General features: G+C 45.6%; 1 long non-coding RNA gene across 3 annotated transcripts in view; it reads right to left on the bottom strand.

Moving 5' to 3' along the window:
• Positions 1-13,809, bottom strand: part of LOC142103406 (uncharacterized) — a 50,161-nt gene that overhangs the window by 21,063 nt on the left and 15,289 nt on the right. For 2 of the 3 annotated variants that reach the window (XR_012679338.1, XR_012679336.1), the window contains exon 2: positions 225-312. This is a non-coding gene — a long non-coding RNA (uncharacterized LOC142103406). Of the gene's footprint in view, positions 1-112; positions 313-13,809 lie in introns of those variants that run through there. The other variant, XR_012679337.1, reaches the window with a different exon arrangement.

Below are 13,809 nucleotides of genomic sequence, written 5' to 3'. Positions count from 1 at the left end.
CGGCTATATTGTACTGTATTTTACTTGTTTATGGAACTGCTAAACCTTTTCTTGCTTTTTGCTAAATAAAATTTGCTTGTGCTTTGGAACACATAAATCGCTTAGACAATGCTGATTGGAAAATGATAACTTTACTTTAATACTATGATATAGGTGTGCATGCATCCACTTTCTATTACCACAGTATTACTTTATTATAGGTGTCAAGGTATCCAGATGCTTACTTGTAGGCGAGCCCATCATAATTTCCAAAAAGCTGTGAAATCATCTTCTGCAGTGTATACAATATCTCTGCGGATCTGGTCTGCCATGCTGTAGGAAAACATACAAAAAGGTTGTCAAAGATGGTAATAACAAAAAGACATTCATTCAATTGCAATACGCATCTCCTTCAGAAATGTTAAAAGACATCAGACATTTTCATATACTGAACCAGGATAGGGATTGAGTACCTACCCTGGTTCAATATTTGTTTCAAGAATTTATGTGTAATTCTAATTGAGTAAGAAGCAGCAATTGGGCAAAGAGCTGCTTATTTCCTGTTTAAGAATAATAAAATTACACTAACCATGAATTAGCTCAGCTCGAACACAGACTCAGTAACTGAAAAGATATAATATAAGTAGGCTGCCATGGAAAAATAAAAAGCTGCTATCATCCCTGTCTATGTTGCTGCCTGCTATATCAATCACATTCAGATGATGGCTGATGATTGTGTGTTCTGACACCTTTCTGTCAAAGTCAGCATTAACTTTTTCAGCAATTTGTGCCTCCGTAGCTCTTCTGTAGGATTGGACCAGATGGGCTAACCTTCGTTTCCCATGTGCATCAATTAGCCTTGGGCTCCCGTGATCCTGTCACCGCTTCACCGGTTGTCCTTCCCTGGACCACTTTTGGTAGGTACTGATCACTACATACTGGGAACACCCCACAAGACCTGCCATATTGGAGATGCTGGGTCCCGGTCATCTACCTATCACAATTTGGCACTTGTCAAAGTCGCTCAGAACCTTACACTTGGCTATTTATCTTGCTTCCAGCACATCACCTTCAAAAACTGACTGTTCACTTGCTGCCACTATATCCCACCCCTTGACAGGTGCCGTTGTAATGAGATAATCAATGTTATTTACTTCTCTTGTCAGTGGTTTTAATGTTGTGGCTGATCATTGTACTTATGTACTTACTGCTGGACACTATCCTTGCGGTCTCATTGTCAAAGCTGGACGCTCACCAAGTCAGCCACCCTCAGTGCCAGGGGCAAAGACTGGGAACCACACAATGTAGGCTGTGGTGCCTCCAGACATGGGGCAGGAACTGTAGAACAAGGCACTGCCATTCTAGTTCCAGCGGGTCACCCTCCAGTTTCTGCCAGACGTGGGCACTACAACCACATCCTCATTTCCATGACTCCGGATGACAAGAAACAATTTCTACAGCACATTTATTACAAAATAAGTCCAGTGTGCCTGACCAACTTTATCCCTGCAGCCCATCCATAAGCTCCAACACTGATGACTCCCACTGATGAAGTCACCGGCACTCTGCACAGTCTTCATTGGCCCACATGGAGCTGCACTGTGTTAGTGGCTGAGCATCCATCACACACTAAAGTAAGGTAAGATAGAGGAGAGTGACAATAGCAGCAGTCATAACATTTTCAGACAATAAATCCTCATCAAGTACAATACCAAGTTATGATGCAGATAAAGTACTTGACAAAATCTCAAGACCCACACACACACACCACAGTCAAACTGATGACATTTTTGGATGATTTACTTTTTTATGTATTGAACACCAGAGTATACAACTCATTTTTTCCCCAAATTATGAGAAAAATCAAGCAATTTGGTGAAATTTCAGACTTCACAATAAATATAGAAAAATCTTGCAGCAATGCAATCAAGTTTCAGTGGATTAAATATATTACCTATCTATAAACCCATCTGTACAAGATGTATATCAGCTAAATTTCAGGGGGAAAAAAAATAAGGAAGCGTGATAAAACGTACAAATATCATTACTAAATAGACAAAGGGTGAGTCAGGCTCTTCCCTTCTGTGCCTGAGACCAAATTAATTAAATAAATGTAAAAATTAATAATAATCCTGCCGAATCTGCGGCTCTATTATTTTGCTTCTCAGCTGGCCCATATTGAGGTATGGTTCCGGTCGCGGATGGGTGTGGATCTGCATGATTTTCTAGTCTCTGGGACAGGCTCTAAACATATACGGGTGCAGTTTCTCTTAGCTGGTAGAAAGGCTGGGGGTGATCCTCCTTTATTGATACAAGCCATGAAGGTGTGGCCATTCTCATCTCGGATTGGGGGTGAATTGGACTGGGATCAATGTACTCCACTCTGGGATAATCTGGATTTTGGAGAGCTGGTCAGGATGGAGGGAGCTGGAGCTTGGCGTACTTACAATATAGTACATATTGGACAACTGTATGAGAATGGGATACTGCACTCGTTTGAGCAATTACGGGGATTACACAAGCTACCTAGGGGTTACTTTTATAGGTACTTACAGTTGAGACATGCTTTGGCCTCGCAGTTCCGGGGATCTGCCCCAAATTTTAATGTAGATCCATTGAGGGTGCAGCTGTCAAGGTTGGATTCAAGGCGGCAAATTTCGTCTCTGTATTCCATGCTGTTGGAAGGATCTGGTGTGGGAGGATTGCCGGAGCTGCGGCACCGATGGGAGGGGGATCTTGGGCAAATTAGTGACAAGGCATGGGATATTATGTTGTGTAGTTCGAAACAGGTCACTGCATTGGTTAAGTTTCGCCAGGTCCAGGTTTTCTTGTTGCATAGAGCGTATTTTACTCCTCTTCGGCTCTCTAAATTTAGCGGGGGTCAGGTGGTCCTGTGTCCTAAGTGTGGGAGTGAGAGAGGGAATTTTTGGCATATGCTCTGTGAGTGCCCGTTGGTCTCATACTTTTGGGGAGAGGTGGGGGTTTGTATGAACAGGTTGGAGGTGGGAGTATCTGCCATGATGCCAAAACTATGTATATTTGGTTTGGGTTTGGACAAAAACATTCATAAGCTAATTAGATTGCTCATTAATACGATACTTATGCTGGTGAAAGTGGTCATCGCTAGGAAGTGGATGGCACCGGAAGGCCCGACAGTGAGGAGTTGGATTGATTTTGTTAATGACACAGTAGGCCATGAAAGGTTCATGTACACCAGTAGGAATCTAGTGGATAAGTATGAAAGGATCTGGTACAGATGGAGAACATCCCCATATGTTACAGAAGGATTGAGAGAGGTGGAGCTTTCCTAATGCAGCGTTCAGAGCCTTTATTATTAAGGTCAAAGTTTTGTATTTTCTGTCAATATTGCTATGTTATTACCTTATTGTATCTTGCATTTTAGACAATATGCATAATCTGTTCATAAAATCTGAGTTATAATGCATTTTGACTGTGCTATTCATGAATATTTGACACTGCCTGTGTCACTGTGTGGGTTCAACGCTGACTCTCCCTGCCCGTATGTGGTTCTACTTACAAGAGGAGGATATGAATTAAACAGTGTACAGCATATCCAACTTTTAGGTTGAATGAACTGCGGAAAATATAGATGTGTCACTCACCGGACCGTGAGTGCCTCTTCCCGGACATTTAGGAACCGTGGCCGTCCACCATCCTGAGGGTCTGCGCATGCGCAGCCCTTTTCTATACTTCAGTGTATACCCCTTTAACTTAATTGGCAGATCAGGCAACCTCCCTATATTAAGCACCTGTGGTCACCACCACGTGGCCTGATCTTGGAGTCTCATTCCCCATGAGTCTCTGAAGGTGTTTCCTCGTTTATTCAGCGCTGCTGATTCCTGTGGTTTCCAAACCACTTCTACCTCTGTGGTTTCCAAACCACTTCTACTACTGTGGTTCCCATACCACTTCTACCATCAAGTGTATCATCGTGACTGTTTGCTGATTCCTATCCGCTGCCTCCGTGCACTTCAGCCACTCTCCACATCCACTCACCTGTTCATCATCAAGACTGTGAGCTGATTCCTATCCGCTGCCTCCGTGCACTACAGTCTCCAGCGTACAACTCGTCTGTGTTTCATCATCAAGACTGTGAGCTGATTCCTATCCGCTGCCTCCGTGCACTTCAGCCACTCTCCACATCCACTCACCTGTTCATCATCAAGACTGTGAGCTGATTCCTATCCGCTGCCTCCGTGCACTACAGTCTCCAGCGTACAACTCGTCTGTGTTTCATCATCAAGACTGTGAGCTGATTCCTATCCGCTGCCTCCGTGCACTTCAGCCACTCTCCACATCCACTCACCTGTTCATCATCAAGACTGTGAGCCGATTCCTATCCGCTGCCTCTGTGCACTACAGTCTCCAGCGTACAACTCGTCTGTGTTTCATCATCGTGACTGTTAGCTGATTCCTATCCGCTGCCTCCGTGCACTACAGTCTCCAGCTTGCAACTCGTCTGTGTTTCATCATCGTGACTGTTAGCTGATTCCTATCCGCTGCCTCTGCGCACTGCAGTCTTCATCTCATCACTCCCGTGTTTCCTCGAGACTGCTGCTATTATTGCCATCCGCTACTCTCCGTGATCAACAGCTCCTGGTCTACTCTGCTCACCCGTGTTCCATCGCTATTTGCACCTGCTGGTTGCTACTGGTTACCTCCGTGTGTCCGCAGAGTCCTGCTGCTGCTGCCAGCGCTAATCGTCCATCTACTGCTGATCCGCTCTCCACGCCTTCCTGTGTTCCGCTGGTCTCTACCCGCCTGTCAGCATTGGATTCGTGTCTCATCCGCTATCCTGCTGCTAGACCATCACCATTCTCCTGGGTACTCCAAGAGTCCAGTTCCGTGTTCTACCGATTCCTGTGGATTCGTGTCCCTGTTGGTTTACTTACCTGTGCGCTGCACCTACTAGACCTCTGCTTCATCCATCCAGGGACTTCTCATCCTGCCGGCCTCCTGCCGCTCAGGTATCGCTGCACTCCTGTTTGACTGCCTGCTTCTGAACCTCGGTATGCATACTTCTCATTGACTGTGCTGGTGTATTGCATATCTTGCTGGACTGTGTTGGTTCTCCTCTAAAGTCTACTATCCGCTGAGTCTATTGCCATCATTGACTGTACTATCTTGTGCCGGATTACTTCAAGAGACTTTCCATATTTGCAGTGCTGTTCAGTCATTCATATATATATATCTATATTGTGCATATTACTGTGGATCGTGTTAAGGTGCCGTGTTTACCCTGTGTTGCAGTCTCTCCCCGTGCACCTCCTCACATATATATTCAGTGGTACAACTTGCTAGTAGCAGACCACTGATCCCTGTTTCCAGTATCACCTGTTCCAGTATCCTCTCACATAGCAGTGGTACAACTTGCTACCGCAGACCACTGACTACCTGGATACCTCCACTTGGATTCCATTCCTTCACTCAGACAGCGGTACAACTTGCTACCCGCAGACCGCTGACTCTCATCACCTCCTTGTTTCTGTTGGACATTCCTCCTCACTATAGCAGTGGTACAACTTGCTATCGCAGACCACTGACTACCTTCACGTGTCCTTGTCCATACAGTTCCTTGTGTATCATTGCCTCATTATTACCAGTGTTGCTAGTCATAGACTTTCCTGAGCATCTCATCGGCCATCATTTCATGTTCCGTGATCACCCAGCTACCAGAGTACCCTATTACCATCTACATTGCTCTGGTAAGCCTACCATCTGGTGATCCCTGGGTAAAGACTCCTAGTGCCCGTGACAGTAAGATCAGGCCATGACAGACCCAGATGTGGAACCTACCGCCAAAGAGATGCTGCAACATCTGGTTAGCCGTGTGGAGCAACAGGATGCCCGCCAACAGCTGTTACTTCAGTGTTATCAGTCATTAACCTCCCAAGGAACATCTGGACAGATTGTGACAGCTACTACTGAAGCTCCTGTGCTTTCCTCCGTTTCCCCATTGCCATCCCAGGTGTCTATAGCTTCCACGCTTCACCTGCCTACTCCGTCAAAGTACGATGGAGACCCCAAAACTTGTAGGGGTTTCCTTAACCAATGTTCAGTCCATTTTGAGCTCCAACCTCAAAATTTTTCTACCCATCGTTCCAGAGTGGCCTATCTTATCTCTTTGTTTTCAGGACAAGCCCTGGCTTGGGCCTCCCCTCTGTGGGAGAGGAACGATCCAATATTACAAGATAGTGCCAAATTCATTTCTACATTCCGAAGTGTGTTCGATGAACCAGGTCGTGTGACCTCCGCTGCTTCCAGCATCCTCCGTCTGCGACAAGGATCTCATACTGTAGGCCAGTACGTCATTCAATTTAGGATCTTAGCCTCTGAACTTCAGTGGAACACTGAAGCCCTAGTCGCCGCCTTCTGGCAGGGGCTTTCCGATAAAATTAAAGATGCACTGACTACCCAAGAGCTTCCTTCGTCACTTGAAGATTTGATCTCTCTATGCCATCGTGTTGATATGAGATTTCGTGAAAGAGAGGCTGAGAAAACGACTTCTGCTAAAGCACCTCTTCGCTCTAACCCTCAATTTCGTCCAGTGTCACCCGCTGTGATTCCCATGGAGATTGGACGTTCCAAGTTATCTTCTGAGGAGAGGAAACGAAGAGTCAAGAATAGACTCTGTATCTATTGTGCTGATTCCACTCATGTCCTCAGCTCCTGCCCTAAGAGATCGGGAAATGCCAGGCCCTAACTAGTTCTGGAGAGGTGAAGTTAGGGTCCCTGGAGTCCTCTCCATCGTCTATGAAATCTAAAGTCTGCGCTTTTGATGTGACTATTTCCTTTGCTACCAAGACCTTTGAGTCACAGGCATTGATTGATTCCGGAGCAGCAGGAAATTTTATTTCCAAATCGTTAGTTAATCAATGGTCTCTACCAATGATTACCTTAAAAACTCCCATTACTGTGACGGCTATCGATGGATCACGTCTCATCAACGGTCTCATCACCCAGAGTACGTCTCCAGTAACCCTTCAGATTGGTGCTCTGCATCATGAAGAGATATCGTTTTTAATTCTTCCTGTTACGACAAGTCCGATTGTCCTAGGCCTTCCATGGCTTCAGTGTCACTCTCCCCAGATTGACTGGCGCACCCCTCAAGTCACGTCTTGGGGGCCTGAATGTCACCATCATTGCCTTTCCCAAGTCATTCCTCTCAAGGTACAGCAAGCTTCCATTTCAGCTATTTCACCGGGACTCCCTCCTCAATATGCTTCATTTACCGATGTTTTTGATAAAGCTCAGTCTGAACGTCTTCCTCCTCATCGTTCTTGGGATTGTCCGATTGATCTTCTTCCTGGCAAGACTCCTCCCAGAGGCCGGGTCTATCCACTCTCGTTACCTGAAACTCAAGCTACATCTGAATATATACGGGAGAACCTCCAGCGTGGGTTCATTCGACCTTCCACCTCGCCCGCTGGAGCCGGGTTCTTCTTTGTCAAAAAGAAGGATGGATCATTACGCCCTTGTATAGATTTTCGTGGACTCAATGCCATTACTATCAAGAACCGGTATCCCATTCCGTTGATCACTGAGCTATTTGACCGCATTAAGGGAGCCCGTATTTTTACTAAGTTGGATCTTCGTGGTGCTTACAATTTAATCAGAATCCGTTCCGGTGACGAATGGAAGACGGCGTTTAACACCAGAGACGGGCATTACGAATATCTGGTAATGCCTTTCGGGCTATGTAATGCCCCCGCTGTTTTCCAGGGCTTCATCAATGAGATTTTTCGGGACTTATTATATGTATGTGTCGTCGTCTACCTGGACGACATATTGATTTTTTCACAGGACCTGCCTTCTCACCACCAACATGTGGCAGAAGTCCTCTCCAGGCTACGGAAAAATTCATTGTTCTGTAAATTAGAAAAATGTTCATTCGAATTACCCCAGATTCCATTCTTGGGGTATATTGTTTCCGGAGTTGGTCTGAAGATGGATCCTGACAAAGTAAATGCTGTACTACATTGGCCCCAGCCAACTACTCTTCGTGCCATCCAGCGTTTTTTAGGTTTTGCCAATTACTATAGACGCTTCATTCAAGACTTTTCTTCCATTGCATCTCCTATTGTGGCCCTGACTCGTAAAGGGGCTAATCCTAAGCAATGGTCTACTGAGGCTATTCAAGCCTTTCAAACATTAAAAGAGTCCTTCTCTTCGGCTCCAATCCTTCGTCAGCCTGATGTGACACTCCCTTTTTTCCTAGAAGTAGATGCCTCTAATGTGGGCTTAGGAGCTATTCTCTCCCAACGCTCGGAACAGCAAAAATTCCACCCTTGTGCCTTCTATTCTCGGGGTCTCCTACCCGCAGAGAAGAATTATACCATCGGAGACAAGGAATTACTGGCTATCAAAGCCGCATTAGAGGAATGGAGATACTTGTTGGAGGGAGCTCGCCATCCGGTGACGATCTTCACGGATCATAAGAACTTGTCATATCTCCAGTCTGCCCAATGCTTGAACCCTCGTCAAGCAAGATGGTCTCTTTTCTTTTCCCGTTTTGAATTAATAATTACCTTCAAACCAGCTGCCAAGAACAAAAAAGCTGATGCCTTATCTAGAGCCTTTGCTACGTCCTCTGATATAGAAGAGGTTTCCAACCATACCATTCTAGACCCCAAATGTATCTCACTGGCTGCTTCATCCACCAAAACGCTACCATTTGGGAAGACCCTCGTGCCTCCTACTCTAAGGAGGAAAATCCTTTCGTGGTTCCATGCCTCTCGTTTTTCTGGACACGCCGGTGAACACAAGACTTTTGAGATCCTCTCTCGAAGTTACTGGTGGCCTTCAATGAGGAGAGACGTCAAAGAGTTCATTGCTTCCTGTGAATTATGTTCGCAATTCAAATCCTCCCGCAGAACCCCAGCAGGGTTGCTGCGACCACTACCCATTCCGTCCAAACCATGGACCCATATTAGTATGGATTTCGTTACTGACTTACCACCTAGTAAGAACCATAACACTATTTGGGTGGTAGTGGACAGATTTTCGAAGATGGCTCATTTCATCCCTCTGTCTGGTTTGCCTTCCTCGTCTATCCTGGCTGAACATTTCATTAAAGAGATCTTCCGTATCCATGGATGTCCATCTGAGATTGTGTCTGATAGAGGAGTACAATTCGTGTCCAGATTCTGGCGAGCCCTTTGTAAAACCTTGGGCATACGATTAGCACTCTCATCTTCTTACCATCCACAATCCAATGGACAAACCGAACGTGTCAATCAAGATCTTGAGACTTTTATAAGGATATTTTCATCAGCCAATCAAGACAACTGGGTAGAGTTACTCCCTTGGGCTGAGTTCGCCCATAACAACATGTACCATGAGTCATCATCCAAAACTCCATTCTTTGTGGTCTACGGTCACCATCCGTCTTTTCCGGAATTTCCTGCCCTCCCGCCCACCCAAGTTCCTGCGGTGGAGACTGTTTGTCAGACCTTTAAAAATATCTGGTCTCAGGTTAGAACCTGTTTGAAGAAGACATCTGTCAAATATAAATCTTTCGCTGATAAGAAGAGGCGGGCTATTCCACCACTAAAAATTGGAGATCGTGTCTGGTTATCCACAAAAAATATTCGTTTGAAGGTTCCATCCATGAAATTCGCCCCTCGTTTTATTGGTCCATATAGGATCATTCAAGTTATCAATCCAGTATGTGTGAAACTCCTTCTTCCTAAGAGTCTTCGGATTTCTAATGCCTTCCATGTATCTTTGCTCAAACCTCTTATTATCAACCGTTTTTCAACTCCTCCCTCAGCTCCGCAGCCAGTTCAAGTTCATCAGGAGGAGGATTTTGAGATTACCGAGGTACTAGATGCAAAAATTTCGCGAGGAGTCCTCCACTTCCTCGTTCATTGGAAGGGCTTTGGTCCTGAGGAGCGCTCTTGGATCAAAGCTGAAGATCTTAATGCTCCTGCCCTTTTGAAGAAGTTTTACTCCAAAAATCCGGACAAGCCCGGTTCCAGGCGTTCTGTGCCCACCTTTAAAAGGGGGGGTACTGTCACTCACCGGACCGTGAGTGCCTCTTCCCGGACATTTAGGAACCGTGGCCGTCCACCATCCTGAGGGTCTGCGCATGCGCAGCCCTTTTCTATACTTCAGTGTATACCCCTTTAACTTAATTGGCAGATCAGGCAACCTCCCTATATTAAGCACCTGTGGTCACCACCACGTGGCCTGATCTTGGAGTCTCATTCCCCATGAGTCTCTGAAGGTGTTTCCTCGTTTATTCAGCGCTGCTGATTCCTGTGGTTTCCAAACCACTTCTACCTCTGTGGTTTCCAAACCACTTCTACTACTGTGGTTCCCATACCACTTCTACCATCAAGTGTATCATCGTGACTGTTTGCTGATTCCTATCCGCTGCCTCCGTGCACTTCAGCCACTCTCCACATCCACTCACCTGTTCATCATCAAGACTGTGAGCTGATTCCTATCCGCTGCCTCCGTGCACTACAGTCTCCAGCGTACAACTCGTCTGTGTTTCATCATCAAGACTGTGAGCTGATTCCTATCCGCTGCCTCCGTGCACTTCAGCCACTCTCCACATCCACTCACCTGTTCATCATCAAGACTGTGAGCTGATTCCTATCCGCTGCCTCCGTGCACTACAGTCTCCAGCGTACAACTCGTCTGTGTTTCATCATCAAGACTGTGAGCTGATTCCTATCCGCTGCCTCCGTGCACTTCAGCCACTCTCCACATCCACTCACCTGTTCATCATCAAGACTGTGAGCCGATTCCTATCCGCTGCCTCTGTGCACTACAGTCTCCAGCGTACAACTCGTCTGTGTTTCATCATCGTGACTGTTAGCTGATTCCTATCCGCTGCCTCCGTGCACTACAGTCTCCAGCTTGCAACTCGTCTGTGTTTCATCATCGTGACTGTTAGCTGATTCCTATCCGCTGCCTCTGCGCACTGCAGTCTTCATCTCATCACTCCCGTGTTTCCTCGAGACTGCTGCTATTATTGCCATCCGCTACTCTCCGTGATCAACAGCTCCTGGTCTACTCTGCTCACCCGTGTTCCATCGCTATTTGCACCTGCTGGTTGCTACTGGTTACCTCCGTGTGTCCGCAGAGTCCTGCTGCTGCTGCCAGCGCTAATCGTCCATCTACTGCTGATCCGCTCTCCACGCCTTCCTGTGTTCCGCTGGTCTCTACCCGCCTGTCAGCATTGGATTCGTGTCTCATCCGCTATCCTGCTGCTAGACCATCACCATTCTCCTGGGTACTCCAAGAGTCCAGTTCCGTGTTCTACCGATTCCTGTGGATTCGTGTCCCTGTTGGTTTACTTACCTGTGCGCTGCACCTACTAGACCTCTGCTTCATCCATCCAGGGACTTCTCATCCTGCCGGCCTCCTGCCGCTCAGGTATCGCTGCACTCCTGTTTGACTGCCTGCTTCTGAACCTCGGTATGCATACTTCTCATTGACTGTGCTGGTGTATTGCATATCTTGCTGGACTGTGTTGGTTCTCCTCTAAAGTCTACTATCCGCTGAGTCTATTGCCATCATTGACTGTACTATCTTGTGCCGGATTACTTCAAGAGACTTTCCATATTTGCAGTGCTGTTCAGTCATTCATATATATATATCTATATTGTGCATATTACTGTGGATCGTGTTAAGGTGCCGTGTTTACCCTGTGTTGCAGTCTCTCCCCGTGCACCTCCTCACATATATATTCAGTGGTACAACTTGCTAGTAGCAGACCACTGATCCCTGTTTCCAGTATCACCTGTTCCAGTATCCTCTCACATAGCAGTGGTACAACTTGCTACCGCAGACCACTGACTACCTGGATACCTCCACTTGGATTCCATTCCTTCACTCAGACAGCGGTACAACTTGCTACCCGCAGACCGCTGACTCTCATCACCTCCTTGTTTCTGTTGGACATTCCTCCTCACTATAGCAGTGGTACAACTTGCTATCGCAGACCACTGACTACCTTCACGTGTCCTTGTCCATACAGTTCCTTGTGTATCATTGCCTCATTATTACCAGTGTTGCTAGTCATAGACTTTCCTGAGCATCTCATCGGCCATCATTTCATGTTCCGTGATCACCCAGCTACCAGAGTACCCTATTACCATCTACATTGCTCTGGTAAGCCTACCATCTGGTGATCCCTGGGTAAAGACTCCTAGTGCCCGTGACAAGATGTACGTATTGGAGATCCAGTCAATCAGCTGGATCAGATTTGATTTGTTATTTTAATCACAGCTGTGTGTATTTATTAGAGAAGTCGTCAATAATGAAACTGACAGTAATATTAGGTCGACAGATGAAATGTAGACAGTAGTATTAGGTCGACAATCAAAATGTACAGTATTATTAGGTCGACAATTAAAATGTAGAAAATATTATTAGGTCCACAATAATATCCCAAACCCTATCCCTAACACTATCCATGTAATACAGTCTAAATTTGAATTGTTGACCTAATAATACTGTCTATATTTCAATTGTCGACCTAACAATACCGTCAACATTCGAATTGTCCACCTAATGATACTGTCAACATTTGAAATGTCGACCGAATAATACCGTCGACCATGTGAATTGTGGACCTAATCATACTCTTGACACTTGAATTGTTGACCTAATGTTGTCGACTTACTGAATGTCGACCAAATGTATGTCTAGACGTCAACCGCATACCATCCAGTAGCCATATGTTGTCACATAAAAGCCTGGATAAATAAAGAAGATGAAGATATGGCCAAAACTCTTATAACAGCAGTATTTTAGCGGAAAAGCAGAAATGTTTAATTTAATGAAAGCTGTGCTCCTAACATGGTAGTAGGTTGGACCAAGATATGACACCTTCCCACTCGTATTTTCATCATCATCACCATTTATTTATATAGCGCCACTGATTCCGCAGCGCTGTACAGAGAACTCACTCACATCAGTCCCTGCCCCATTGGGGCTTACAGTCTAAATTCCCTAACACACACACACACACAGACAGAGACTAGGGTCAATTTTGATAGCAGCCAATTAACCTACTAGTATGTTTTTGGAGTGTGGGAGGAAACCGGAGCACCCGGAGGAAACCCACGCAAACACGGGGAGAACATACAAACTCCACACAGATAAGGCCATGGTCGGGAATTTAACTCACGACCCCAGCGCTGTGAGGCAGAAGTGCTAACCACTTAGCCACTCGTATTTTCTGGAGCATCCACCGACACCCAAACTGGAAATAGACAGATATTAGAGGGGTGTTTCTGAAGACAGTAAAGTGGCCACGCAGCTTCAAATGCGCTTGTCAAATATGTAGACCCTACTGGAGTCCATAAAGAACCAATGCAGGTCTGTAGTTTTAGTAGTTCCGTAAATAGTCTCTATTATCAACAAAACAAAGACAATTAACTAAATTTTATTTGTAACTGGTACAATCTGTTACATTAATTTAAGATCAATAGGTAATATAGTCTTTCTATAAGTTATTTTAGGACATCAGTGAGACCCCAACCCTGGTCCCAAAACTTTCACAAGCCAGTAGTACAGCACAAAAATGCAATTTATTTTTACATTCCATTGCACCCCAAGAGGTGGATCCAAGGTGACACAATTTGTGGCAGGTTGCCTAATCAAGGCCGCCGTCCTGCTCACTTCAAGTGGACAAGATGCAGGTGGACGGCCTACTACCCAAGGAGTCCGAGAGAACTACCCGTAATTCAGGAGTCTGCTGGACATTGTGGATTAGTTACTGTACAAATAAATTCATATTCACATTTTCTACTTCCAGCCCCCATTAATATATACTGAGAAAGAACAATA

Source organism: Mixophyes fleayi, chromosome 10 (assembly GCF_038048845.1).
Source record: "Mixophyes fleayi isolate aMixFle1 chromosome 10, aMixFle1.hap1, whole genome shotgun sequence".
Classification (NCBI taxonomy): domain Eukaryota; kingdom Metazoa; phylum Chordata; class Amphibia; order Anura; family Limnodynastidae; genus Mixophyes; species Mixophyes fleayi.
The sequence above is the reverse complement of the archived record's forward strand: the minus strand, read 5'-3'. Positions and strand labels throughout refer to the sequence as shown.